At 40.4% G+C, this 26,930-nt stretch overlaps 2 pseudogenes; both read left to right on the top strand.

The window, feature by feature from the left end:
* Positions 1–22,894, top strand: part of LOC118583852 — an 88,940-nt pseudogene extending 66,046 nt beyond the window's left edge.
* Positions 22,895–25,448: 2,554 nt separating this feature from the next.
* Positions 25,449–26,205, top strand: LOC118583851 (annotated as a pseudogene).
* Positions 26,206–26,930: the final 725 nt, after the last annotated feature.

The raw sequence follows: 26,930 nt of genomic DNA, 5'->3' as shown, positions 1-26,930 counted from the left end.
TTAAAATCCTGGGGCAGGTCTCCACATGGCTAGGCTTAAATTGTGTTCCCAACCCTGAATGAATTCCTGTGGGTAAGGCTCAGGTTGCGGGAAGAAGAGTGGGACCATCATGCGCCACATAGGCATATTTGATTTTTAAAATTAAATATTTTTGTTATTGAGAATTTCATGTATTCATATATGTTTTTGATCAACTATATTCTCCATTTCCTCCCCTCTAATTTCTCTCCTATTCTCTACCAATTTTTCCTCCCAACTTCTTGCACTCTGTTTTTAAACTTGCTGTCATCCACTTAGTGATGCCTATAGACATGGGTATGGGACCAGGCACACCAGCATGAGTAGTTTCAGAGACAATATCCCTGAAGAAAATGAACTCTTCCCCCTTTAGGAGCCACCAGTTGCCAATGATTCCTCAGCTTATAGTGGACATCTGTTCCAGCTTTCACCTGGAAGTACTACCCCTAGTGAGGCTTCTGGTAACTGCCACACTTACCTATGACCTGCCCCTGGGGCAGATCTGAGACGGGAGCACTTAAGACCTGGGATCTGGATGTGCTGGCCCTCTTGGTTCCTTGTGATCCTGGATGCTGGATGGTAGACCAAGCAGAGTTCTCCAGAGAACCCTGCTGGATTGCACCTCAACTTTCCTAGATCCTGTAACCAACCCCTTTACTGGCTATAAGTTACCCCCAAATAAACCTCCTTTTAACTACATGGAGTTGCCTTAATAAATCCCCCAATATCTGTTGCTTACGTGAGGCAAACTCCAAACGCCTGGGTGGCCTCCGCCCTCAGCCTCCTCTGTGGCTGCTGTGGCATGCTTTCCACACTTCCCATGCTTCCCTGTCTCTTCTTCCCTGTCTCTTTTAAGATTCCTGTCCCTCCTGGGGACCAAGTGCTTACCTGTTCACCCTGTAACCACCCTACCCTTCCCTTCCCTTCTCCTTTCTTCCCTCCCCTCCCCTTCCCTTCCCTTCCCTTCCTCCTTCCCGGCTCACCGGCTGGGGGGTGCCAGGGAGCACCTCCACCACCAGGCTGGTTCCATTCTTGAGTCCAGTTCCAGTCCCTGCCCCCCACAGCAAACTTAGCCCCAAGACCAGCTAGAGCCGTGGCTTCCACTGTCTCACCGTCTCTCTCAGAAGCTGCTCAGAGGCTGCTCCTAGTTAAAGTAGATGCCGATGCTGGCCCCAGCCAGTTCCCCAGGAGTGCCTATTCCCATGGCTGCAGAGGGGCACAGAGCCGCAGCTGCAGGCCATCAATCATCCTTGCTTCCTAGAGCTCACTGCGCCCTGAGCTCAAGCCACTCAACCCCACACACCTACCTCTTGGCTGAGGGAAGGGCGCAGAAGGGCCAGGCAGACCACAAAAGCCAAGCCAGGCCCTGAAGCTCCAGGGAGTCGCAGGAAGATCTGCCTACACTGCCTCGCTGATGCCCACCGCAGCTCCTCCACATGCGCACAGGATGCTGGTGCTGCCAGCTAAAGGCTTCAGTAGGACCTGCTTTAGAGCTACACCAGAAACACCTGCTAAAAACCATTGCATGGGTAGGTGACGTGTTACAAAGATCATTCCAAAAGGTGTCCTATCCTAAAGAACCTGAGTCTAATACTTAAATATTCCTATCTAAGATATTATATATGTATATATACTAAGTTGTAACTATAACTGCTAATCTCCAACCTCATCAAAGACCTGAGAAGGAATATAATAATACCTGAGAAATGGGAGAAGGATGCAAGCAACTTTCGGGAGTTTTGCAAGAGTAGACAGAGACAGCTAGCAGCCTGGACAGTCACCTAATGTTTCTCAGCATCGTTGGTGCATTCAAAATTGGCTACAGGCCTAGAGTATCTGACAGACCATTTTCAGAAGCAGGAATTCTGAAAGACCATCTTACCCTGTCTTGGCAAAGTATAGTGGTCGCTTTCCTTGTGTCCCGCTTGTCCAGAAAGGACAGCATTTGTACTGTCAGCAGTTTGAGGCAAGGGCAGTTCTTTGCCCAGTAGGCCATTTTGTGCCAAGAAGACAAACTTCCAAATGGAAATGTCTTAGAAGCCCAACATTCTCTCGGGAACAATGGGTGCTGCCAGGAGCAATTGTGTCTCACGTCAACAGAATTCTAAGTTATTTAAATGCCATGTTCTCTAGGTCCATGAAGTGTTTGAAGATTACCTGTCCATCTGACCTATGTATTTATTAATCTGGATGACCTAACTAACATAATTATAGAGATGACAAGCATAGGTGACAATAACTATGTAAGTCTTGTCTACCTAAACAACCTAAGGACTAAGCTTCCTATAAATAAGGCAAACAGTCTGTAAGCAAATGCACAGTAAAAGGACAATGACTTTAAATTGTGACAATACACAAAATATCTTTAACAGAGGTAGGAATGTATAGTGCAATATGCAATATGATAATAATCCTAAATATATATCAGTATACAGAATATCTTAAACAGAAGTAGAACATACATACAGTATGGACAGATATAAATTCACATTTGTATCAATATACAAATATTTCACATAAGAGTAAAAATATATGTACAATATAACAAACATTGTTCTGTATTTGTATCAATATACAAATTATCTTAAATAGAATGTAAAAAGTTTATATTTGTATCAACATATAAGAATTCATAACAGTGCAAAGGCTGGTATATTACTAAATTTGTTTACTAATGTATATGACAGTCTACCATAATATCTTATACCTATCCTTCCATTTCTTCTTTCCCCTTTTTTTTTTTTGAGACATATTTTCTTTCCTTAAGGAGAGTACTGAGTTTAACAGTTTCTTCCACCCCCAACCCTAGAACCATTATCCATAACCCTGAGAAATATGAAACCTTAGGAGAAGGGGCATCGTTTTCTTAGAATTGCTTCCTGCTGTTTAGGAAGCGATGGTATCTCTGTTGGTATTGTGAGAAAGGCTCAGATAGTTAAATCTCAAGTTAGACTAACTGTAGATTCCTGCAGCAACTCTCAGAGTAATGGGTAAGATTGTCTGAAATTTTGGCAAGAAGTGTAATATGATGATGCATTTACCATGGCATCATTCTGGATTGGGTAGAGTTGTTGTTGTTGGGGCCCCATCTTCCTTCTGGAGACTTCAGAGATTGCTATTGGAAAAAACTTATTTTTTATCAGAATGGAAGGTTTGGATTTAAAGATGTCATGACATGTAAGAAAGGATTCCAAGAAATCAAGAGTAAGCATGGAGAGAATTAGAATCTTGAAGATAATGGTCCCTTATAATTGGTTTCCTTCTGTCTCACACCAGAGGGCTCTTCTGATATGGGACTGAAGAATCTTTCAACCTTTTCTTTTATCAATATGCTTGGGTTTAGAGAAGGAGTGAGCCAGTTCCATCTCCAAATCCAGCTTGGTTTATAATTAAATTGGAACCACAACTATTCTAGATTGATAGAGATATATATGTTGGTCAGTGATATCTTACCCTGTGTAGACTGGTACCAATAGTTTCTTTCTTTCTGCTGTAAACATCTGGATATCCAAGGCCTTATGATTTCTGGAAGATGGGTATTTCCATTATCCTGGAAAGACAAAAACAGAACCCTACCCCAACCTTTGATTGTTAAATTTTTCTTACAACCTGAAGAGATGTCACATTGGTGGATGATCTTTTACTTCTCCTCATCAAGGGGTTTCTCCTGTTCGAATCGAATTTTTATTAATTTTGTTGGTATCCATAGCTTTTCTTCTCCTGTGGAAACAAAAGCAAAACCCCTTCCCCAACGTAGGACATATCCAGGTTTCCATTCTGAGGTCAACACATCTTTGAAATAAACCGGTTGGTTTAGCTCAGGAGTTTTGTCTGTCGTCCAATGTCTCTCCGCAGCTGTTGTTCCTTTCTCATCAGCATTGAGAAAATTCAAGGTTAATAAAGCACTATGCAATCTATTTCTAGGAGTCATTGTTACCTGTTGCTGTTTATTTAGCATATCCTTTAAAGTTCGATTGGATCTTTCTATGACTGCTTGGCCTGTGGGATTGTGTGGTATACCTGTAACATGCTTTATATTGTAATAAGCAAAGAACTGTCTCATTTTATTGGAGACATATGCTGGGGCATTGTCTGTCTTAATTTGTACAGGTATTCCCATGATGGCCATAACTTCTAATAGGTGTGTAATCACAGAATCAGCCTTTTCAGAACTCATAGGAGTTGCCCACTGAAATCCTGAATAGGTGTCAATGGTATGGTGTACATACTTTAATCTTCCAAATTCTGCAAAATGAAACACATCCATCTGCCAAATTTCATTTCTTTGTATACCCTTTGGATTGCTTCCTGCAGGTAATGGAGTTTGGTTATAGAAGGAACAAGTAGGACATTTTTTCACAATATCCTTAGCTTGTTGCCAAGTAATGGAGAAATCCTTCTTCAAACCTTTGCTATTTACATGGTGTTTCTTATGAAATTCTGAGGCTTCTAGCACATTACCTATTAGTAACTGATCAATCTCATCATTACCTTGTGCTAGAGGTCCTGGCAGACCTGTATGGGATCTGATATGTGTTATATATATAGGATGTTCCCTTTTTCTGATGATTTCCTGCAATTGTATGAATAATGAAGTTAATTCTGTATTATCAGGAATAAATTCAGCAGTTTCAATGTGTAAAACAACTCTCTCTGCATATTGAGAGTCAGTGACTATATTGAGGGGTTCTGTGAAGTCCATCAGTACCATAAGAACGGCATACAGTTCTGCCTTTTGTACAGAGCTGTATGGACTTTGTACTACTTTACTTAAGTCTCCTGATTTGTATCCTGCTTTCCCTGATTTATTTGCATCTGTATAGAATGTGAGGACTCCAGAAATTGGCTTGTGTCGTACAATGTGAGGAAGGACCCATTCAGTCTTCTTTATGAATTCTATTCTCTTGCTTTTGGGATAATGGTTGTTAATCTCTCCCAAAAAGTTACTGCAGGCTCTCTGCCAGTATTCATTATCTTTCCATAGTGACGAAATTTCCTCATTAGTTAAAGGTACTACAATTTCTGCTGGGTCCATTCCTGTCAACTGACGAAGTCTTAATTTACCTTTTTGAATCAAATCAGAGATCTTTTCTATATAAGTCTTTAATTTCTTATTTGGTTTACGTGGTAGGAATATCCATTCCAATATAATATCTTCCCTCTGCATCAAAATACCTGTGGGGGAATGTCTGGAGGGGAATATGACAAGAATACATTTAAGTTCTGGATCCACACGATCCACATGTGCTTCTCGAATTGTCTTTTCTACTAGAGCCAATTCCTTCTCAGCTTCGGCTGATAATTCTCTTGGGCTATTTAATTCTTTGTCCCCTTCTAGAGTATTAGCCAAATTTTGTAGTCCATCTTTGGGTATTCCCATGATACCCAATAAGTTGGAAATGCTTCCTAACAACTTTTGAAAATCATTAAGAGTCTTTAATCGATCTCTCCTCAGTTGTACCTTTTGGGGTCTAATTTTTTGTAACTCTATCTTATATCCTAAGTAATTAATAGAATCTCCTCTTTGTATTTTTTCAGGAGCAATTTGCAGTCCCCAGCGAGGCAAAACTTTTTTTACTTCTTCAAACATGCTTTCTAATGTGTCTAACTTTGGATCTGCTAATAGGATATCATCCATATAGTGATAAATTATGGATTGTGGAAACTTTACACGAATTAACTCCAATGGTTTTTGCACAAAGTATTGGCATAAGGTAGGGCTGTTTAACATTCCCTGTGGGAGGACCTTCCATTGATATCTCTTGACTGGCTGAGAATTGTTATAATTAGGAACTGTGAAGGCAAATTTTTCTCTATCATTTTCTTGTAAGGGTATGGTAAAGAAACAGTCTTTTAAGTCAATAACTATTATAGGCCATTCTTTGGGTAGCAGAGAGGGCAAGGGCATCCCAGTCTGTAGGGAGCCCATTGGCTGAATTACTTTATTAATAGCTCTCAGATCTGTCAGCATTCTCCAATTACCAGACTTTTTTTTAATAACAAATACAGGAGAATTCCAAGGGCTGGTAGATTCTTCAATGTGTTGAGCATTTAACTGCTCTTGAACCAGCTGTTCTAAAGCTTGTAGCTTCTCTTTTGTCAAAGGCCACTGTCCAACCCAGACAGGTTTATTAGTTAGCCATTTTAAAGGTAAGGCAGTTGGTACTTCTGAGAGTTCAACAGCAGTTGTGCTCTGTTTGTGTACAGCCTGAATGGTTGGTGACTGTTTTTTATAGCATTTTATGAGATTATTCCTAGAAACATGCATTGGCCTGTATTCCTTTTCTGAGAGTGTAGGAATTTTAATCTGGGTATTCCACTGTTGTAACAGATCTCGGCCCCATAGATTTACTGCTACATTTGCTACATATGGCTTCAGCCTTCCTCTCTGTCCTTCTGGCCCTATGCATTCAACCCATCTCGAACTCTGTTTTATCTGAGATAGGGTGCCAATTCCTAAAAGTTGGACATCTACCTCTTGAAGAGGCCAATTTGGATGCCATGATTTTGGTGTAATTACAGTCACATCCGCACCTGTGTCTACCAGGCCCTCCAGAACCAAGCCATTAATTCGAATTCTAAGCTTTGGCCTTTGTTCATTTATGGAAGTCTGCCAAAATATTTGTTTTATTGTGTTCTTTGTAAACTGTGATTCATCTATCAGAGCTGTTTTATCATCCATTGCAGTATCAGTTTTTACATTAGACATTGGTTTATTCAGTTGTCCTGGAGAGGAATGTCTTCCACAGTGGCTGGGAATGTTCTTACCACATTTGATTTGGGGGCCTGCAAGAGGCCCCCTGAGGCGTTTCCCGCTACTAAAGGGTTGCCTCGTATATCTATTTTTGATCTGCACTCACTGGTCCAATGTCGGCCTTTGCCACATCTTCTACATAATCCAGGAGGTGGTTGGGGTCTTCTGTTTAGGCTATTCCTAGAAGGAGTATTACTTCTAGGATTACCCCATGTACAGTTTTTACTTATATGACCTGGTGTACCACATTTAAAACATTTGGTACCACGGGGCCTTCTTACACCTCTGGGATTTGTCTCTCCTATCCAAGCCTCATTACTGTAGTTAAGAGATTCAACACTATTAGTATACTGAATCCATTCTTCCAAAGGAGCTGATCTGATCTTTAATGGTGTAAGTATTCTTTTGCATTCTGCATTAGCATTGTCGAATGCCAAGGACTCAGTTAATACTTTTCTTAATTCTTTATCTGATACAGCTTTTGTTATAGCTGTGTTCAGCCTTTGTAAAAAATCAGTGAAGGGTTCATGTGGTCCCTGAAATATCTTTGTGTATACCTCAGTTGCTTTTCCAGGTTCTGGAATTTTTTCCCAAGCATTTAGAGCTGCTGTACGGCATAGGGATATTGTATGCTCATCATAAATGGCTTGTACATTCCTGTCAGCGAAACATCCCTCACCAAGTATTTGATCTTGGGAGATCTCAAAACCTCTGAGTTTACCTTGTTGTTCTAAATTTCTTGCCTCTTCTCTCAACCAGCTTTTCCACTGTAACTGCTGGCTATATTCTAGAACAGCTGAAATTAACTGATGCCAGTCCTCTGGAATGATTCTATGTGAGGTAGACCACGAATTTAACATCTGTTTTACATATGTGGAGTGTATCCCATATGTAACTACTGCTTCCTTTATATTTTTAAAGTCCCTTGTTGAAATTGGTTGTAATGTATATGTCGTATATGGCTCGGGGTGTGTGTCATCTGCTGGCTTCTCATGGATGATAACAGGATAAGCCATTGTATGAGAGCCATTTGGAGATGTTACAACCTGTATGGTCTTGCCCTTCTGCTTATTAGGTCCCTTGTCATGTTTATTTAGAGTTTCCTCCAGGGCTTGTAAACGAGCACCTAGGGTCTGTTCCAGGGAGTAAACCTCTTCTCTTGTAAGGGATTCCAGATTTTTCATGGAATCATGGAAGTTTTTATGTTCTTCTGAAACACATGATTCCATGGACCTTATCTTATCAAGTAATGATAATTTTTCTTCCTTATATATTGTCTGAGTAGCTACAACTTCACTCTGGAGAGTTAGTGTTCTATCCATTAAATACTCATATTTATTATCAATAAAAGCAATTTTGGGTACAAGCTTGTTTTGTAAATTCTGGTTAGCAGATTCCAGAGAGAGAATCTTTTTATGTAAGTCCTGGCCAGCAGATTCCAGAGAAAGAATCTTTTTCTGTAAGCCTTCATTGCTATCTTTTAAAACCTGTGATTCCTGGTTAGCAGATTCCAGAAAGAGAATCTTTTTATGTAAGTCCTGGTCAGCAGATTCCATAGACAGAATCTTTTTCTGTAAGCCTTCATTGCTAACTTTTAAAGCCTGTAAATCCTGGTTAGCAGATTCCAGAAAGAGAATCTTTTTCTGTAAGCCTTCATTGCTATCTTTTAAAACCTGTAATTCCTGGTTAGCAGATTCCAGAAAGAGAATCTTTTTATGTAAGTCCTGGTCAGCAGATTCCATAGACAGAATCTTTTTCTGTAAGCTTTCATTGCTAACTTTTAAAGCCTGTATCAGTCCCAATAATGACTCATCTTTGTTCTTATTATTAAACCAGTGTTTGAACACTGTGTGAATTATTACAATGAATGTCAAAATGGTACAGGCCAGATATGTCTTAGGGAGGTCGTATATTTCCAGGAAAATGTCATTCAGCATACAGGCAAAAAGGTTATTAAATTCTTGTGAGGTAATGTTGTCAGCCATATTACAAGAATTACTCAAAATTTGTTAGTCAGTTTTAAGGTGTAAAATTATCAAGTACTTTTACTTGAAAGAAGCTTACCTTTCCGTGGTTTTTGGGGGTGCAATAGCACTTTTCAGCCAGCAGGAGGCGTTGGTATATCTCCAAAGCAGGGCCTGCTGGCAACCTTGGCTGGCAGCAGCTGAAGGCAGGAGCCAAGATGGCGGGGAAACGGCACTCGGAGGAGTGGGAAGATCTCACTCACAGCAGTTTTCGCTGGTCTGGGGGATAAGCTAGGGAACTGAGACTGGGCTAGCTGCTCCCTTTTTCGGGAATGGAACTGTGTAGGTGTCCCCTGGTTAAATGGAACTTTGCAGGCGGTTTTAGGAGGCTGAGGGAGGGAGCCGCCTAGGCCTTGGAATTTGCCCCACGTGAGCGCCAGATATTGGTTAAATTATTAAGGCCACTCCACGTAGTTGAAAGGGAGGTTTATTTTATGGGGTAACTCACAAATGAAGGGGTAGGTTACAGGGTCTGGCAAGGGTATAGCGCAGTCCGGCGGTGTTCTCTGGAGAACTCTGCTCGGTCTACCTCCAGCGTCCAGAGTCCGGGAACCAAGAGACAGAGCTCTTCCCGATCCTTAGTCTTCCGCTTCCTCCTCTGCCCCGCCTTGTGGGCGTGACCATTACCGAAGCCTCAGTGGGGGTTGGAACTTCCAGGCTAATGCTGGGATGGCTACCCACTACACATGATGAATGATATTATCCTGGAAATATACGACCTTCCTAAGGCGTATCTGGCCTGTGCCATTTTGTCATTTACTATAATAATGTACACAGCATTCAAATACTGGTTTAATAATAATAACAAAGATGAATCATTATTGGGACTGATACAAGCTTTAAAAGACAGCAATGAAGGCCTACATAAAAAGATTCTTTCTCTGGAATCTGCCAACCAGGATTTACAAGATAGTAATAAAAATTTACAAAACAGGCTTCTTAGTTTGGAATCTTCTAACTTAATACAAGAACTTCAGCCCATTAATAATAAATGTATAACCAAATTTAATTTTATTGATAATAAATATGAATACTTAATGAATAGAACAATAACTCTCCAGGGTGAAGTTATCACTACTCAGACACTTTATAAGGAAGAAAGACTATCATTAATGGATCAAATAAGGTCTATGGAATCATGTGTTTCAGAATAACATAAAAAGTTGCATGAGTCCATGAGAAATCTGCAATCTCTTCCAAAAGAGGAGGCTCACTCTCTAGAACAAACCCTAGGTGCTCTTTTGCAAGCCCTGGAAGAAACTCTCAGTAAATATGACAAGGGACCTATTAAGCAGAAGGTCAAGACCATACAGGTTGTAACATTTCCAAATGGCTCTCATATAATGGCTTATCCTGTCATCATCCAGGAGAGGCCAGCAGATGATACACACCCTGAGCCATATGTGACTTATATATTACAACCAATTTCAATGAGGGACTTTAAAAATATGAAGGAAGCAATAGTCACATATGGAATACATTCAACATATGTAAGACAGATGTTAAATTCATGGTCTACCTCACATAGAATCATTCCAGATGACTGGAATCAGTTAATTTCAGCTCTTCTAGAATATAGCCAGCAGTTACAATGGAAAAGCTGGTCAAAAGAAGATGCAAGAAATTTAGAGCAACAAGGTAAACGCAGAAGTTTTGATATCTCCCAAGATCAAATTCTTGGTGAGGGACATTTTGGTGATAGGAATGTACAAGCCATTCATGATGAGCATACAATAGCTCTATGCCATACAGCAGCTCTAAATGCTTGGGGGGAAAATTCCAGAACCAGGAAAACCAACTGAGGTATACACAAAGATATTTTAGGGACCACAAGAATTTTTCATTGATTTTTTACAAAGGTTGACCACAGATATAATGAAAGTTATGTCAGATAAAGAATTAAGACAAGTATTAACTGAGTCCTTGACATTCAATAATGCTAATGCTGAATGCAAACGAATACTTAGGTCATTAAAGGTCAGATCAGCTCCTTTGGAAGAATGGATTCAGTATACTAATGGTGTTGAGTCTCTTCACTATAGTAATGAGGCTTGGATAGGAGAGGCAATTCCCAGAGGTGGAAGAAGGCCCCATGGTACCAAATGTTTTAAATGTGGCATACCAAGTCATATAAGTAAAAACCATACATGGGATGCTGCTAGAAGTAATACTCCTTCTAGAAATAACCCAAACAGGAGACCCCAACCTTCTGGATTATGTAGAAGATGTGGCAAAGGGCAATATTGGACCAATGAGTGAAGATTAATAATAGATGTAAGTGGCAACCCTTTACTGGTGGGAAATGCCTCAGGGAGCCTCTTGCAGGCCCCCAAATCAAACATGGTCCAAATATTTCCAGCCACTGGAGAAAATTCCTCTCCAGGACAATTAAATAAACCAATGCCTAATGTAAAGAATGATATTGCACTGGATGATAGAATATCTTTGATAGATGAATAAAAAATTCCAGAGAACACAATAAAATGAATATTTTGGCAGACTTCCATAAATGAACAAAGACCAAAGCTTAGAATTCGAATTAATGGCTTTGTTCTGGAGGGCCTGGTAGACATGGGTGTGGATGTGACTATAATTATACCAAATCCATAGCATCCAAATTGGCCTCTTCAAGAGGTAGATGTCCAATTTCTAGGGGTTGGAACCCAATATCAGATAAGACAAAGTTTGAGATGGGATGAATGCATAGGGCCAGAAGGACAGAGAGGAAGGCTGAAGCCACATGTGGTAAATGTAGCAGTGATTCTTTGGGGCCGAGATCTGTTACAGCAATGGAATACCCAGATTAAAATTCCTCCAATCTCAGAAAGGGAATACAGACCAATGCATGTTTCTAGGAATAATGTTATAACATACTATAAAAAAAAACAGCTATCAACCATTCAGACTGTACATAAACAGAGCACAACTGCTGTTGAACTCTCAAAAGTATCAACAGCCCTACCTTTAAAAGGGCTAACTAATAAATCTGTCTGGGTTGGACAATGGCATTTGACAAAAGAGAAGCTACAAGCTTTAGAACAGCTAGTTCAAGAGCAGTTAAATGCTCAACACATTGAAGAATCTACCAGCCCTTGGAATTCTCCTGTATTTGTTATTTAAAAAAAAATCTGGTAATTGGAGAATGCTGATAGATCTAAGAGCTATTAATAAAGTAATTCAGCCTATGGGCTCCCTACAGACTGAGATTCCCTTGCCCTCTCTGCTACCCAAAGAATGACCTATAATAGTTATTGACTTAAAAGACTGTCTCTTTACCATAGCCTTACAAGAAAATGATAGAGAAAAATTTGCCTTCACAGTTTCTAATTATAACAATTCCCAGACAGCCAAGAGATATCAATGGAAGGTCCTCCCACAGGGAATGTTAAACAGCCTTACCCTGTGCCAATATTTTGTACAAAAACCATTGGAGATAATTCATGTCATGTTTCCACAATTTATAATTTATCATTATATGGATGATATCTTATTAGATGATCCAAAGTTAGACACATTAGAAAATATGTTTAAAGAAGTAAAAAAAAAAAAAAAGTTTTGCCTCACTGGGGACTGCAAATTGCTCCTGAAAAATACAAAGAGGAGGTTCTATTAATTACTTAGGATATAAGATAGAGCTACAGAAAATTAGACCCCAAAAGGTACAACTAAGAGAAGAGATCAATTGAAGTCTCTTAATGATTTTCAAAAATTGTTAGGAAGCATTTCCAACTTACTGGGTATCATGGGAATACCCAAAGATGGACTACAAATTTTGGCTACTTCTCTAAAATGGGACAAAGAATTAAATAGTCCTAGAGAATTATCAGCCGAAGCTGAGAAGGAACTAGCTCTAGTAGAAGAGAAAATGCGAGCAGCACATGTGGATCATGTGAATCCAGAACTTAAATGCATTCTGATCAAACTCCACTCCAGACACTCCATCACAGGTATTTGGATGCAGAGGAAAGATATTATATTGGAATGGATATTTCTACTATGTAAACCAAGTAAGAAGTTAAAGACTTATATAGAAAAGATCTCTGATTTGACTCAAAAGGAAAATTAAGACTTTGCCAGTTGACAGGAATGGACCCAGTAGAAATTATAGTACCTTTAACTGATGAGGAAATTTCCTCACTGTGGAAAGATAATGATTAGTGGCAGAGAGCCTGCAGTAACTTTTGGGGAGAGAATAACAACCATTATCTCCAAAGTAAGGGAACAGAATTCATACAGATGACTGAATGGGTCCTTCCTCATGTTGTATGACAAAAGCCAATTTCTGGAGTCCTCACATTCTATACTGATGCAAATAAATCAGGGAAAGCAGGATACAAATCAGGAGACTTAAATAAAGTGGTTCAAAGTCCATACAACTCTGTACAAAAGGCAAAACTATATGCCATTTTTATGGTACTGATGGACTTCACAGAACCCCTCAATATAGTCAGTGACTTTCAATACACAGAAAGAGTTGTTTTACATATTGAAACTGCTGAATTTATTCCTGGTAATACAGAATTAACTTCATTATTCATGTAATTGCAGGAAATCATCAGAAATAAGGAACATCATATATATATATGATCCCATACAGGTTTTCTAGCATAGGTAATAATGAGATTGATCAGTTACTAATAGGTAACATGCTAGAAGCCTCAGAATTTCATAAGAAACACGGTGTAAATAGCAAAGGTTTGAAGAAGGATTTCTCCATCGCTTGGCAATAAACCAAAGATATTATTAAAAATATGTCCTACTTGTTCCTTCTATAACCAAACTCTATTACCTGTAGAGAGAAATCCAAAAGGTATACAAAGAAATGAAATGGCAGATGGATGTGTTTCATTTTGCAGAATTTTGAAGATTAAAGTATGTACACCATATCATTGACATCTATTCAGGATTCCAGTGGGCAACTCCTATGATTCTGTGATTACACACCTATTAGATGTTATGAGCATCATGGGAATACCTGTGCAAATTAAGACAGACAATACCCCAGCATATGTCTTCAATAAAATGAGACAGTTCTTTGCTTATTACAATATAAAGCATGTTACAAGTATGCCACACAATCCCACAGGCCAAGCAGTCATAGAAAAACCCAACTGAACTTTAAAGGATATGCTAAATAAACAGCAACAGGTAACAATGACTCCTAGAAATAGATTGCATAGTGCTTTATTAACCTTGAATTTTCTCAATGCTGATGAGAAAGGAACCACAGCTCTGGAGAGACATTGGATGACAGACAAAACTTCTGAGCTAAATCAACTGGTTTATTTCAAAGAGGTGTTGACCTCAGAATGGAAACCAGAATAAGTCCTACATTGTGGAAGGGGTTTTGCTTTACTTCTGCAGGAGGAGAAAAGCTATGGATACCAACAAAATTAATAAAATTTGATTTGAACAGGAGAAACCCCTTGACGAGAAGTAAAAGCTCATCCACCAATGTGACATCTCTATAAGTTGTAAAAGAAATTTAACAAACAAAGGCTGGGGCAGGGTTCTGTTTTTGTCTTTCCAGGATAATAGAAATACCCATCTTCCAGAAATCATAAGGCCTTGGATATCCTGATGTCTGTAGCACAAAAAAAGAGAATCTATTGGTGCCAATCTATACAGGGTAAAATCTCACTGCCTAACATCTATATCTCTTTAACTCTAGAAAAGTTGTGGTTCCAATTCAATTATAAACCAAGCTGGCTTTGGAGTTGGAATTTGGCTCCCTCCTTCTCTAAATCCAGCATATTGCTAAAAGAAAAAAGATTGAGAGATTCTGTCTCATATCAGAAGAGCCGTCTGGTGTGGGACAGAAGAAAACCAATAAAAAGGGACCATTGTCTTCAAGATTCTATTTATCTCCATGCTTATTCTTGATTTCTCAGAATCCTTTCTTACACATCATGTCATCATCATGTCATCTTGAAATCTAAACTTTCCATTCTGATATTAATAATGTTCAAGTTTTTCACAGTAAAAATTAAGTTTTTCCAATAGCAATCTCTGAAGTCTCCAGAAGTAAGATGGGGCCCTACAACAACAACTCTATCCAGTCCAGAATGATGTCATGATACTCACAAACATTACTCAATGATCAACCTTGGACTGAAACTCTCCAAGATAATTCCATTGTTCATCATACGGTTCATCATACTACACATCTAGCCCAAATCTCACACAACCTTACCCATTGCTCTGAGACTGACTACAGAATCTACAGTTAATCCAACTGATACTTAACTATCTGAGCTTTCTTACAGAACCCCACAAAGATACCATCACCCCCTGAATAGCAGGAAGCATTTCTAAGAAAACAACACCCCTTTCATGTTTCTCAGGGTTATGGATGATGGTTATAGGATTGGGATTGGAAGAAAACATTGGATTCAGTATTCTCCTTAAGAAAAGAAAAAAAGGAGACTGGATAGATATAGGACATTAAGGTAGATTGTTGTATATACAGTAAACTAATTTAGTAAAATATCAGCCTTAGATAAATTGCACTGTTATGGATTCTTGTATATGATACAAATATAAACAATTTTTATATTATATTCTTATTCCAGGTAATTAGTATATTGATACAAATACAGAACCATATTTGTTGTAATGCACATATATTTCTACTCTTATTTGAAATATTTTTATATTGATACAAATATAAATTTATATCTGTCATACTGTATGTATGTTCTACCTCTGTTTAGGATATTTGATATATTGATATATATTCAGGATTATTGTCATATTGCATATTGCACTATTCATTCCTACCTTTGTTAAAGATATTTGTGTATTGTCACAATTTTGAGATAATTGTTCTTTTACCATACATTTGTTTACAGACAGTTTACCTTGTTTACATGAAGCCTTAGTCCTCAGGTTATTTAGGTAGATAAGACTTACAGATTTATAGTCACCTATGCTTGTCATCTCTATAGTTATGTGAGTTAGGTTATCCAGATTTACAGATACATAGGTTGGATGGATAGGTAATCCTCAAACACTTAATAGGCCTAGAGAATATGGCATTTAAATGTTTTTATGTGAGACACAATTGCTCCTGGCAGCACCAATCTGATCCCAAGAGAATGTTGGGCTTCTGAGACATTTCCATTTGGAAGTTTGTCTTCTTGGCACAACATGGCCTACTGGGCAAAGAACCCTTGCCTCGACTGCTGACAGTAACATGGTCTGACAGATACTCCAGGCCTGCAGCCAATTTGAATGCACCAACAATGCTGAGAAACTTTAGGTGACTGCTCAGGCTGCCAGCTGTCTCTGTCTACTCTCGCAAAAGTTGCTTGCATCCTTCTCTCATTTCTCAGGTATTATTATATTCCTTCTCAGGTCTTTGATGAGATTGAAAACTAACAGTTATAGTTACAATCTTCTGTCTTGGCTAGAACATATTAGGTATTAGATTTAGGTTCTTCAGGATAGGATACCTTTTGGAATGATCTTTGTAACATGTCATTTACCTATGCTCCAGACTTCTCTGGATTTTAGTATGTGTCTCTTGTTTGATATTGTTCACATTGGTTGTAGTTCCATCTTGTCTAGGTCATTATCCATTATTACTCCTGGACAATATTTGGTAATCATTCCCATTGCATATAGTTTTGTATTAGGTTAGAACTTTCTTATTTAGACAAAAGGAGGAGATGTATTGGGTAGCTGTTCCAGATTTGACTTTGAAGCATTGCCTCTAGTGAGGCAGCCAGTAACTGCCATGCCTACCTATGACTTGCCCCTGGGTGGGTCCAAGATGGGAGCCCTTAAGACCTAGGATCTGGATATGGTGGCTCTCTTGGTTCCTTATGATCCTGGATACTGGATGGTAGACTAAGCATAGTTCTCCAGATAACCCCACTAGACTGTACTTCAACTCTCCTGAATCCTGTAACCAACCCCTTTACTGGCCGTAAGTTACCCCAAAATAAATCTCCTTCTAACTACTTAGAGTTGCCTTAAAAAATCCCACAATAAGCTTTAGGTGAGACTTCATGAGCCCCACCCACTCTCATCCATGCTGGGCTTTCAATTGGTTCAGTTTTGCTCAGATCTTATGCAAGCAGTCATATTTGTGAATTCATACATGCAATGACCCTATCACAACTGACAAATATGGTTTTGTTGCAGATATCCACTATCCCTGGCTCTTAGAACCTTTTCATCCCCTCTTTCATGATAATCTCTGAACCTTGGATGTAGGGCTGTGATATAAATATACTATTTAGAGCGTAGCACTATAGTCTCTTATTTTCTACATGTTGACCAACTGTGGGCCTCTGTAGTGAATTATCATCTACTGCAAAAAGAAGCTTCTCTGGTAAAGGTTGAGTGATACACTGATCTATGGATATCAGAACTTAGGGGGCAGTTTATTATTATGTCCATTTAGTGAAATAATGTTACTAACTTCTCCCGTAGGGTCTATGACTTACCCAGCCATGAATTTTTGTTTCAGCTAATGCACTAGGCATGAGTTCTGTTTTGTGGAGTGGGCTTTAAATCCAACAAGAAAGTGATTGGTTGCTCCCATAACATTTATGCCACTACTGCATCAGTAGGCACATCTGGTGTATTATTAGTTTTGGTGTTTCCTTCACTGACATGCTTTAGTCATCCTCTCCCTAACAGATATAATAAAGAGGAGGCCTGCCTACTAGTTCAACCTGGCCAAAAGGAACAAAGCTGCTTCTTCATGTTCACACACTTCAATGTAGATGGCTCATTTGCTTGGTGAGGAAGACTTCATTTCTGAAGTACAGATAGACTTCTGGAGAGTGCCTGGTAGTAGAAAAATGAATCCAAAACTTTTGGACACAATCTACAGGTAGGGGGAATTTCAACAGGAAACATCATAGTTAGGAAATCCTTGTTTAATATCCCCCAATACTTTCTATCTTTGAAAGTGTTGTTTCTATGATACAATGTTTGGATCCCCTGGAACTGGAGCGAAATACCATTTGAGCTGCCATTTGGGTGGGTGCTGGGAATTAAAGCCAGGTCTGCTGGAAGAGCTTATAACCACTGAGCTATGTCTTAAGCCCAAGCTCTGTATTTTTGTTTGTATTAAGGAGAAAAGAAACAAAAGGAAACATGGTCTTTCATCCTTTCATGGAGGCCATTATCATCTTGTCAGCACTGAGGTAAAGGCTCACCACTGAACTGAAAGCAATGCCTAGGAATACGTAGGAACAAGTGACTTATAGGAGCAGCTGCCAAGAGCCTGACTCAGGTTCACATGTGAGGCAGACACCTTTTTGTCTGAAACATCCCAGAGGAAGATGACTCTGCTAGTTAGACATTGTGTTGATGGGACAAGTACCTGATGAAAGTTACTTACAAGGTCCAAGAGTTTATTTTGGCTCCTGGTTCCGAAAGTTACAGGCTCGTAGCCCATGATTATGGCCAGTGGTAAAGCAGGACATCATGCTGGCTGCATGTGACTGTCACTGTTCATTTGATGGTGAACGGGGAGAGGGGCTAGAAGAGAGCAGCCATAACTTTCAAGACTATGCCCCTGTGACCCACTTCCCCTAGGCAGGCCCCAAAGTGTTTCTAAAGTCACTGTTGGGAAGCAGGCATTCAACACAGCCGAGGACATTTAGTGATAGTTGTTTCTAGAAGTTGAGAAATGGGAATGGGGGGAAAAGGTGAGCACTGCTCTTATTCTGTATATGTTGACTCCTTCTCTTTTCTTTCTTCTCTCTGTTCCTCAATAGTTTAAATTCATTTCTCCTTCCAAGATGCCCAGATAAAATCCACTTCTATACTGTAGATCTTGTTGTTGTTGGCCATGAATATTTATTATTTAGTTTTATGCCTGGCATAAGAAAAGTAGGGGCTGGGTGGTGGTGGTGCATGCCTTTAATCCCAGCAGAAGCAGAGGCAGAGGCAGAGGCATAGGTAGGCAGATCTCTGAGTCCAAGGCCAGCCTGGTCTACAGAGTGAGTTCCAGGACAGCCAGAGATACACAGAGAAACTATGTCTCGAAAAACAAACAAACAAATAAATAAGAAAAGAAAGCAAGAAAAAAAAGAGGAAGAAAGGAAAAAAGAAAAGCAAGGTTATTATGGCTCATAATTGAGGACACAATCCATGCTGGCCACAGGAAGCTTGAGGCAGCAGGTCACATAGTATCTGCAGACACAAAGCAGAGACAAGTGAATGCTGGTGTCTAGTTCACTTTTCCTTTTCTTTAGTCCAGGATGTCAGCCAATGGGTTAGTATTACCAACGCCTAGGGAGGGGCTTCCTGCCTCAGTTAAACCTTTTGGAAAACACCCTCATAGACACACCCCAGAGGTGTGTTTCCATGGTGACTCTAAATTCAGTCAAGCTGCCGCTAAATGTTAGCCATGAGAACTTACTTCAGAGGAGGGATGGTAAGACAATGCTTTGTGTACTGTAGATGCTTAAATGCTTTTTCTGCAGTCATTACCATCTTATCTGGAATGTTTTAACAATGTCTATTATCTTGAAATGATACTACACTGGACTTATTTCCTGCTGGGCTTTTCAAGGACCCAAGATTACAAATATTTCAGATGACAGAAAATCAAAAGGTTACATTGTTTGGCTATGAAGGGAAGAATCACAATGGGAATCTGGTCATCAAGAAAGTTTTTAGAATGGTCTCAGCTTCCATTGAGGAAGTTAGGTTGTTTTAGGAAGAGTAATTGCTGGGCAAGGGAGACTTGGCCTTACTGATGACTCCACAAAAGAGTCACTACAATCTCCAACCTTCTCTGAGTCATTAATCAAAAGAGAACCTCAAAAGCCTGTCTTTCGTTGTACTGATTCATATGAGCAATTTAGATTTTAAAGCAAATAAAGATAACTTTTAAATTAAAATTTATTTATTGCATGGGTACATATGTGGTGTGTGTATGTACAATGCATTTTTTGTTTGTATAAGGATGAGGTGTATACATGCATATAGAGGTTTGATATTGATGTCTAGACTCTTCCTTAATCATTATCCACCTTATTCACTGAGGCAGGGTCTCTCAATTGAACCCAGAGCTCACCCATGTGGCTAGTCTAGTTGGATAGATTGTTATGAGGACACACAAACCACCACCACCACCATCTCTGGCCTTCTGAGTACTGGAATTACAAGTGGGCTGTCATGTCCACCCAACATTTATATGGGATATGGGCATGTGAACTCTTGTCCTCATTCCTGAATAACAAATACTACTGAGCCATCTCCTAAGACCCTTGAGGACAATGTTTGAATGCTAGAATGTAATTGTGATAAGAGAAATGAAATTAACAGATTGCAAATGTCTTAGTTAGGGATCCTATTGCTGTGATGAAACACCATGACCAAAAAGCAAGTTGGGGAGAAAAAGGTTTATTTGGTTTATGCCGCCACATTATAGTCCATTACAGAAAGAAGCCGGGACAGGAACTCAAACAGAGCAGGAATCTGGATGCAGGAGTTGATGTAGAGGCCATGAGGAGTGTTACTTACTCCCTTTCTCTCTGTAGCTAGCTCAGACTACTGTCTTATAGAACCCAGGACTGCTAACCCAGGTATGGCACCACCCACAATGAGCTGGGCCCTCCCCCATCAGTCACTAATTAATAAAATGCCCTGCAGACTGTTTACTGCCTTGTATTACGGAAGCATTTTCTTAGTTGAGGCTCACTCCTGTGTCATGTTGACACACACAGGACCTGGGTTCTTCCCTGTGTCCCCACGATATTCGCAAAGGTAGCATCTTTAGCTACTGGCTTGCAATTGCAACTGTATTTTCAGCTCAAAGAAAGGGGACAGTGTGGAGGAATTAACCCAGTGGTGTGTCACTTCTCACTATTTTGACTCATGTATTTTTGATGTCCGTTGCCATGTTGCTATACCTAACTGCAAAGAAGGCTGGGAAATGCAACCTAGTTGGGTGCCTCGTATATATAAATTAGGGAATGGATGTGACTGGTAGTCTCTGATGCTGTATCTATCAGTCATTGAGAGCTGTGCTTGGTAATGTGTACGTGCTGTCTCATTAATTCGACACAGCTTCATATCAAAGACCCCTTGCTTAGACAGAGTTGCTTTCCTTCACATGCACTACCTATTAGCATGATGGCATTGCTTATCTTAAAACGTTTTAATAATGCAGAGCAGATTCAACTTAGATGCTGTGAGGTGCAAAAATATGAAGTAAGAATTCAGCTGGCACTGGCAAAGCTAATACCAGGAAGAGCCAAGGGCTCTTCCATAGGGAAGCCCAGACTCAAGGAGTTTTGATGATACTGGCTGTTTCCTACAATGAATTTCTTGTGTGCTATTGTAGCTTTCCCATTTGATTCTTTTTTAAAAACTTATAACAGTGTGGTTGATCATTTATTGGGCACAACTTCCCATGTACTATTGAGGTATCTAGATAACATTCCCCAGCTGTGTTTGAAAACAGTCACACAGTCAAGACTCCTTTCCCATAATCAGGCCTTTGTTCCTCTTTGTAGCACAGACTTAGAGTCTGCCTTTCTATAATTATCTTCATTAGCAAACATCTGGCCAGGGCCATCTCTGGATAAAAGTATTTCATCTGAGCTATTTCTCAACATCCAAGGACAGACTGCAGATAGATAAGCATTCAGATTGCAGATAGATAAACATTAGTGTGTCCTGAGCTCATCTTACCTACAGATAAGAAAAGATAACCTCACTAACCTTAACTCCTTAATTCCTTACCTTCACCCCAGTTTATTAACACAAGACCCTAATTTAACAGATTTACTGCTTGCTGTTACCAGGTTGGTATCCAGCCATCTGAAGATAGTTAATATTTCCACTGACCCTATGGGACAACCACCAAGGCCAGGTGGACGATAGGTGCCAAGCTTCATTTCTTGTGCAAATTAAGCTTAAATCCTCCTCTTTTATTCCCATAGCCCAGGTGTTATCCTTAGTTCCAAAGATTCCCCCTTTAGCTATTAACTCAGAGCTTTTATGAACCAAGTGCTACTTATTGCAATCAGGTTGCCTTGCTACTGAAAACACTTTCCCTGCCCTGCCAGAAAATGGTGCCACCAAGTAGAAATGGTGCTGAAGGAATAAAAGACAGTTTTACTTCACTAGTGACTTATACTGACATATAGACTCCTAACATTTTACCTAGCCACTTCTAAGAATATAGTCCAAGCACATAAATTCCTCTTTAGATCTCTTAACTGATTTTAGTCCTTGTTTGACTATTTGTCTTTCCCCTTTTGGGTTGTCAATGAAAACTGACAATTACTGCTCTTTGTGTGGATCTTATCACCTCTCTCTATGACCCTGAAAGCCTTGAATTGTATTGTCAAAGAATTACAGCTTGTAAGTATATATAAACCAGTACCCCACAGCACTTGTAGAATTGATTTAGAAGAATAAAGTGAATGGACTGAAAGAGCATGGTGTATGTAGATTTATTCATTATCACTCAGATTAGATACCAGTCCCTTGTAGTGTCTCTTCTGGACTCTGGGAAAGAGTTGTCTGGGGCTGGACCCCAATAGCCCTTGTTACATGGAGACTCTGTGTGGGTTCCCCAACTCTGGCATTCCTTTGGGATTCAATCTATCAATATCTCTCCCCCATTTTCTACAAACAAAAAGAGGAATATTGTCTAAGATTGAGGCACAGGAGTTGGTGAGAGCCTCAAAGAACTTGAGAAAAAGAATAATTGAGAACTATTGATTCACATACAATGACTTATAGGCCACACATTTTTAATTCATTTCCATTAATATCCAATTTCTAAAGTAAATCTGTTTTTCACATTAAAAATTTTAAAGCAGCTCTCTGCTCCTCTCTATTCTATAGACAGCTGTATCTTCTCATACATGTTGAGACATTGTTGGTGAAGGTCAGAGTGAAGTAATTTGGCCATATTTGGCACCTGGTTACCAGGGCTTCCTTCAACTCTGGCAAGGTGGGTATTGTTTCCATCAATGACCCCTTCATTGACTTCAACTACATAGTCTACATGTTACAGTCTGACTCTACCCATGGCAAGTTCAACAGAATAATCAAGGCTAAGAACTTGAAACTTGTCATCAATGGAAAGACCATCACCATCTTCCAGGAATGAGATCCTGACAATATCAAATGAGGTGGTGCTGGTGCCCAGTATGTTGTAGGGTCTACTGGTGTCTTCACTACAGTGGAGAAGGCTGGGCTCACTTGAAGAGTGGAGCTAACAGAGCCATCATGTCTGCTCTTTCTGCTGAAGCCCCTATGTTTGTGATGAGTGTAAACCATGAGAAGTATGATGACTCACTCAAGATTTTCAGCTTGCTTCCTGGAGCACCAAATGCTTAGCTCCTCCCAGTCAAGGTTATCCATGGCAACTACAGCATTGTGGAATGACTCATGACCTCAGTCCATGCCATTACTGCCACACTTTCTTTCTTATGGTTGGTTCCTCAACTGACTCCTTGTTCTTTTTATTTTTAACACTTTGTGTGTGTGTGTGTGTGTGTGTGTGTGTGTGTGTGTGTGCATTCATACATTTGTGAGCATGTGTGGAGGGCAGAGAACATCTTGAAGATGTCTGTTCTCCCATTTTACTATGTTGGTTCTGGGGATCAAACTCAGTCAGGCTTTATGGCAAGCCCCTAAAGGCAAGCCCCTCTGAGCCATCTTGCCAGCCCTCTCTTGATCTGTTCTTATCTTTTTTTAAAAAAGATTTATTTTATTTATCATGTACACACTGTTCTGCCTGCATGTATCCCTGAAGGCCAGAAGAAGGCACCAGATCTCATTATAGATGGTTGTGAGCCACCATGTGGGTGCTGGGAATTGAACTCAGGACCTCTGGAAGAACAGCCAGTGCTCTTAACCTCTGAGCCATCTCTCCAGCCCTGTTCTTGTCTTTTATGTGTGCTTTTGTTGAGATAGTTTTCTAAACACATCTGACGTTAGAAGTGTCGGACTCCAGCTTCAGTCATCTTCCAACACCTTCACAATATGACCAGATTTCACTCATTTTGTTGACATTTCCCACCGCATCCCCACATGTGTTCTGTGCCCCCTTGCAGAGCACTGCATATGCCTACCTGCCTGCTCCTAGTGTACAGACCCCAGATCTTAACCTCAACACCACTGTCAGCAGGAACTTCCCTTGACTGAGTGATGTCCCAATAGCCCTTTCTTTCTGGTGTTGTTAGTCTAATTATGCAGGGTTGCACGTGGCCTTTTTCATACAAGTGTATGAAGTACTTCAAGCATACTTGCCCCACCCACTGCTCTGCCTCTTCTCCCTCTCTCCCATTAGCCCCTGTTGTTCTCAGACAATTTTGCTTCCACATTTTTTACATTTGTTTACTTATGTAGTGTGAGTCTATGTGTGGAGGACAGAAGATGTCTGTCCATGCTGGTTCTCCCATTCCACCATGTTGGTTCTAAGGAGCAGACTCAGGTCACCAGGCTTCATTGCCCTTACTAACTGAGCCCTCTTACTGGCCCTCACTTCAACTTTGATGCCATTAGTACAGATATGATTTCACCTGGATGCTCTATCATTAAGCAAATCTCAGCAGTTACTACCTTTTACATTTTCTATTTTCAAACTAGAGGTAGGGATAGTACCTTATTTATTTGGTTTTTGGCGTCTCCATTTAGCCTGGCACAAGACTGGCACTGAATAAATATTTTAGGGAAGAAATGAAGGAAAGATGGAAACTGTGAACTTAACGTTCAGTTCTCATTTTTCATAAGAGCAAGTGAAGGGACCCAGCCTTACTCTGATGACGGCCTTTATGGAGTGCACCACAGGGATGTGCACACCCAGGGCTCAGGATCAGCAGCAGTGAAGGCAGCAGTGTTGGGTCCTTGCTGCTGGAGCCTGTGCATCTGCTGAATGAATCACAGTTCTCCCTTACGACTGCCACAAACGCCCAAGAATGCCCTCGAGCTGTAGACACATTTCAGCATTGGCTGCTGACCATGTGTTTAAGCTCCACATCTGGCAGAGAGATAGCAGCATAAAACTGAACAGGATTGTGTTGGACAAGCACACTGCACTTCTGGTCATAAAAGCACAACGGCAGCGTTTGTAGTCTTAGTCACCGAGGTATGCTGGTGACTAATGAAGATACATCTGAGATGCTGTGAGTCTGAGGACGGGAAGGACCTATGTTTGGCTGCTGAATACATGGCCACTGACCTTTTCAGATTCTGGCAAGCTTTAGTTTGAAAACAGTTTTGATCTTTAAATTATGACTAGAAAAACCTTAGCTGAGCAGAAGTCCCCACCCATCCCTGCCACTCCCAAGTAAGAGAATAATGGTCTCTGTCCTTCAGAAGTAACAGACTGTCCTCTGAATAGGTGGCTCCACGTGGCTGACTGCCTTCTAATTCTCAGAGCCCACTCATCGAAATGACAACTTCAGCAAGGAAATGAATTCCACGCTGTGAACAAAGACTTAAACAAACCGAGGACTTTGTTTTCTCTTGTGTAAATTCAAATGCATAAATCTCAGCTGTGGCTGAGCAGTTCAGAATGCCACCCGACGGTATACACAGTTCCTATCACACTAAGCATTTTGAGTTGAATTGTGAACCCTTAAAAATCTTTAGCCTGCCTCACCCCACTCTTCCTGTCCCACTGGAGGCCTAGGCGGCCAGTGCAAGCAGCGGGGACCATGCTATGACGCAAGCTCACAGCCCTGAACTACTACAGGCTTCAAATGTAAAGATGAAACAGAATTTAGAATCTTTATTGTTTGGCTCAAAGGCCAGAAAATCAGACACTACAGGACCAAAGACAGAGGTAACTTGAGAAACATCCACAGCAGCAACTGGCCCAAGTTCTGAGTAGTTCAGAGGTGTTAACTGTTCTTTCAAGATTCGGGAGGGCAAGAAGCAATTGAGTAGCTTCTTGGCTTGGCTGTTGGACTTAAATATGGAGTTAATGCTGAAAAATGCAAGGACTTAGTGCCTGACAACAGGGAAAACACTGACAATGCAGCTGAAGATGCAGAGCTGCTGATTAAGCTGGACTCAAATAATCCTGATTTTAAGGCTGGGTACATGGCTCTGGCTAACCTCCTGCAGATTCAGTGTCCTGATGACTGCTTGGTGATGCTTAAGGCGATTGGTATTTTTGTTCAGGAGCATCTAACACAGGATGCAGTTGCTAAAGCAAAATCAATTAGAAGAGGGCTTACTTGTTGCTTTAGACAGACATATTCTTGGCTTTGACACCAGAGATGCAGTTCCTACTGAAGCTGCTCAGAGCCTGCGGTTGCTGCACACAGAGCTAGCTCAGGGCTACAGACGAAAATTAACGAAGCCATGGTAGCCATTCAGGCAGTCATTGCTGATCCAAAGGCAGACCACAGACTGGGAACGATGGAAGAAGAGCACATCAGATTTCAGCTTCTCGCCTGCTTAGTGTGATGGGAACCGTGTATACCAATCAGGTGTTTTTGAAATCAAATGTCATATAAAAAGGAGGAATCCCAGTAGACTGACAATATTCTAGAGATTGCCACCACTTTTTTTTTTTTTTTTTTTTAATTAAAGTTGGGGAAAGTTTAAAAAACGCAACTTTGGATCCTCAGAAGCCATGTGAAGCTGGATCTGGTGGCATATGTGATGCCAGTGTGTCTGCTCTGAAGGGGGATAAAGACAGGAGAATCCCTGCAAGCTCCTGGGCCAACTGAGCTGTAGCAGGAGCAACAAGCTATAAGGCAAAGCCTGGCAGCTGCTCTCTGTCTCCACATGTGTACCATGGCACCACATGTGTACCATGCCCCCACACTACACACATCTCCATCTCTCTCTCTCTCTCTCTCTCTCTCTCTCTCTCTCACACACTCACACACACACACACACACACACACACACACACACACACACTATAAACAGAAGTCCTAATCTTGGGTTCCTATGAATGTGTTGTTTCTTTGAAAATATGGTACTATCAGATGTAAGCTACACACAGTAGGGTCAGAAAGGTGGGCCTGAATTCAGTGCAATGGGTGCTTTTGTCTTTGTTTTTTGAGCAGGGTTTCATGTATCCTAGGCTGGTCTTGAATTCATTATGTAGGATGACCTTGAACTCCTGATTCCCCTTCTCTACCTCCCAGGTATTGGGTTAAATTCTTATTGTCAGTACACCT

Source organism: Onychomys torridus, chromosome 5, assembly GCF_903995425.1.
Source record: "Onychomys torridus chromosome 5, mOncTor1.1, whole genome shotgun sequence".
Lineage (NCBI taxonomy): Eukaryota > Metazoa > Chordata > Mammalia > Rodentia > Cricetidae > Onychomys > Onychomys torridus.
Note: the sequence above shows the minus strand (reverse complement) of the source record. Positions and strands in the feature narration are given on the sequence as shown.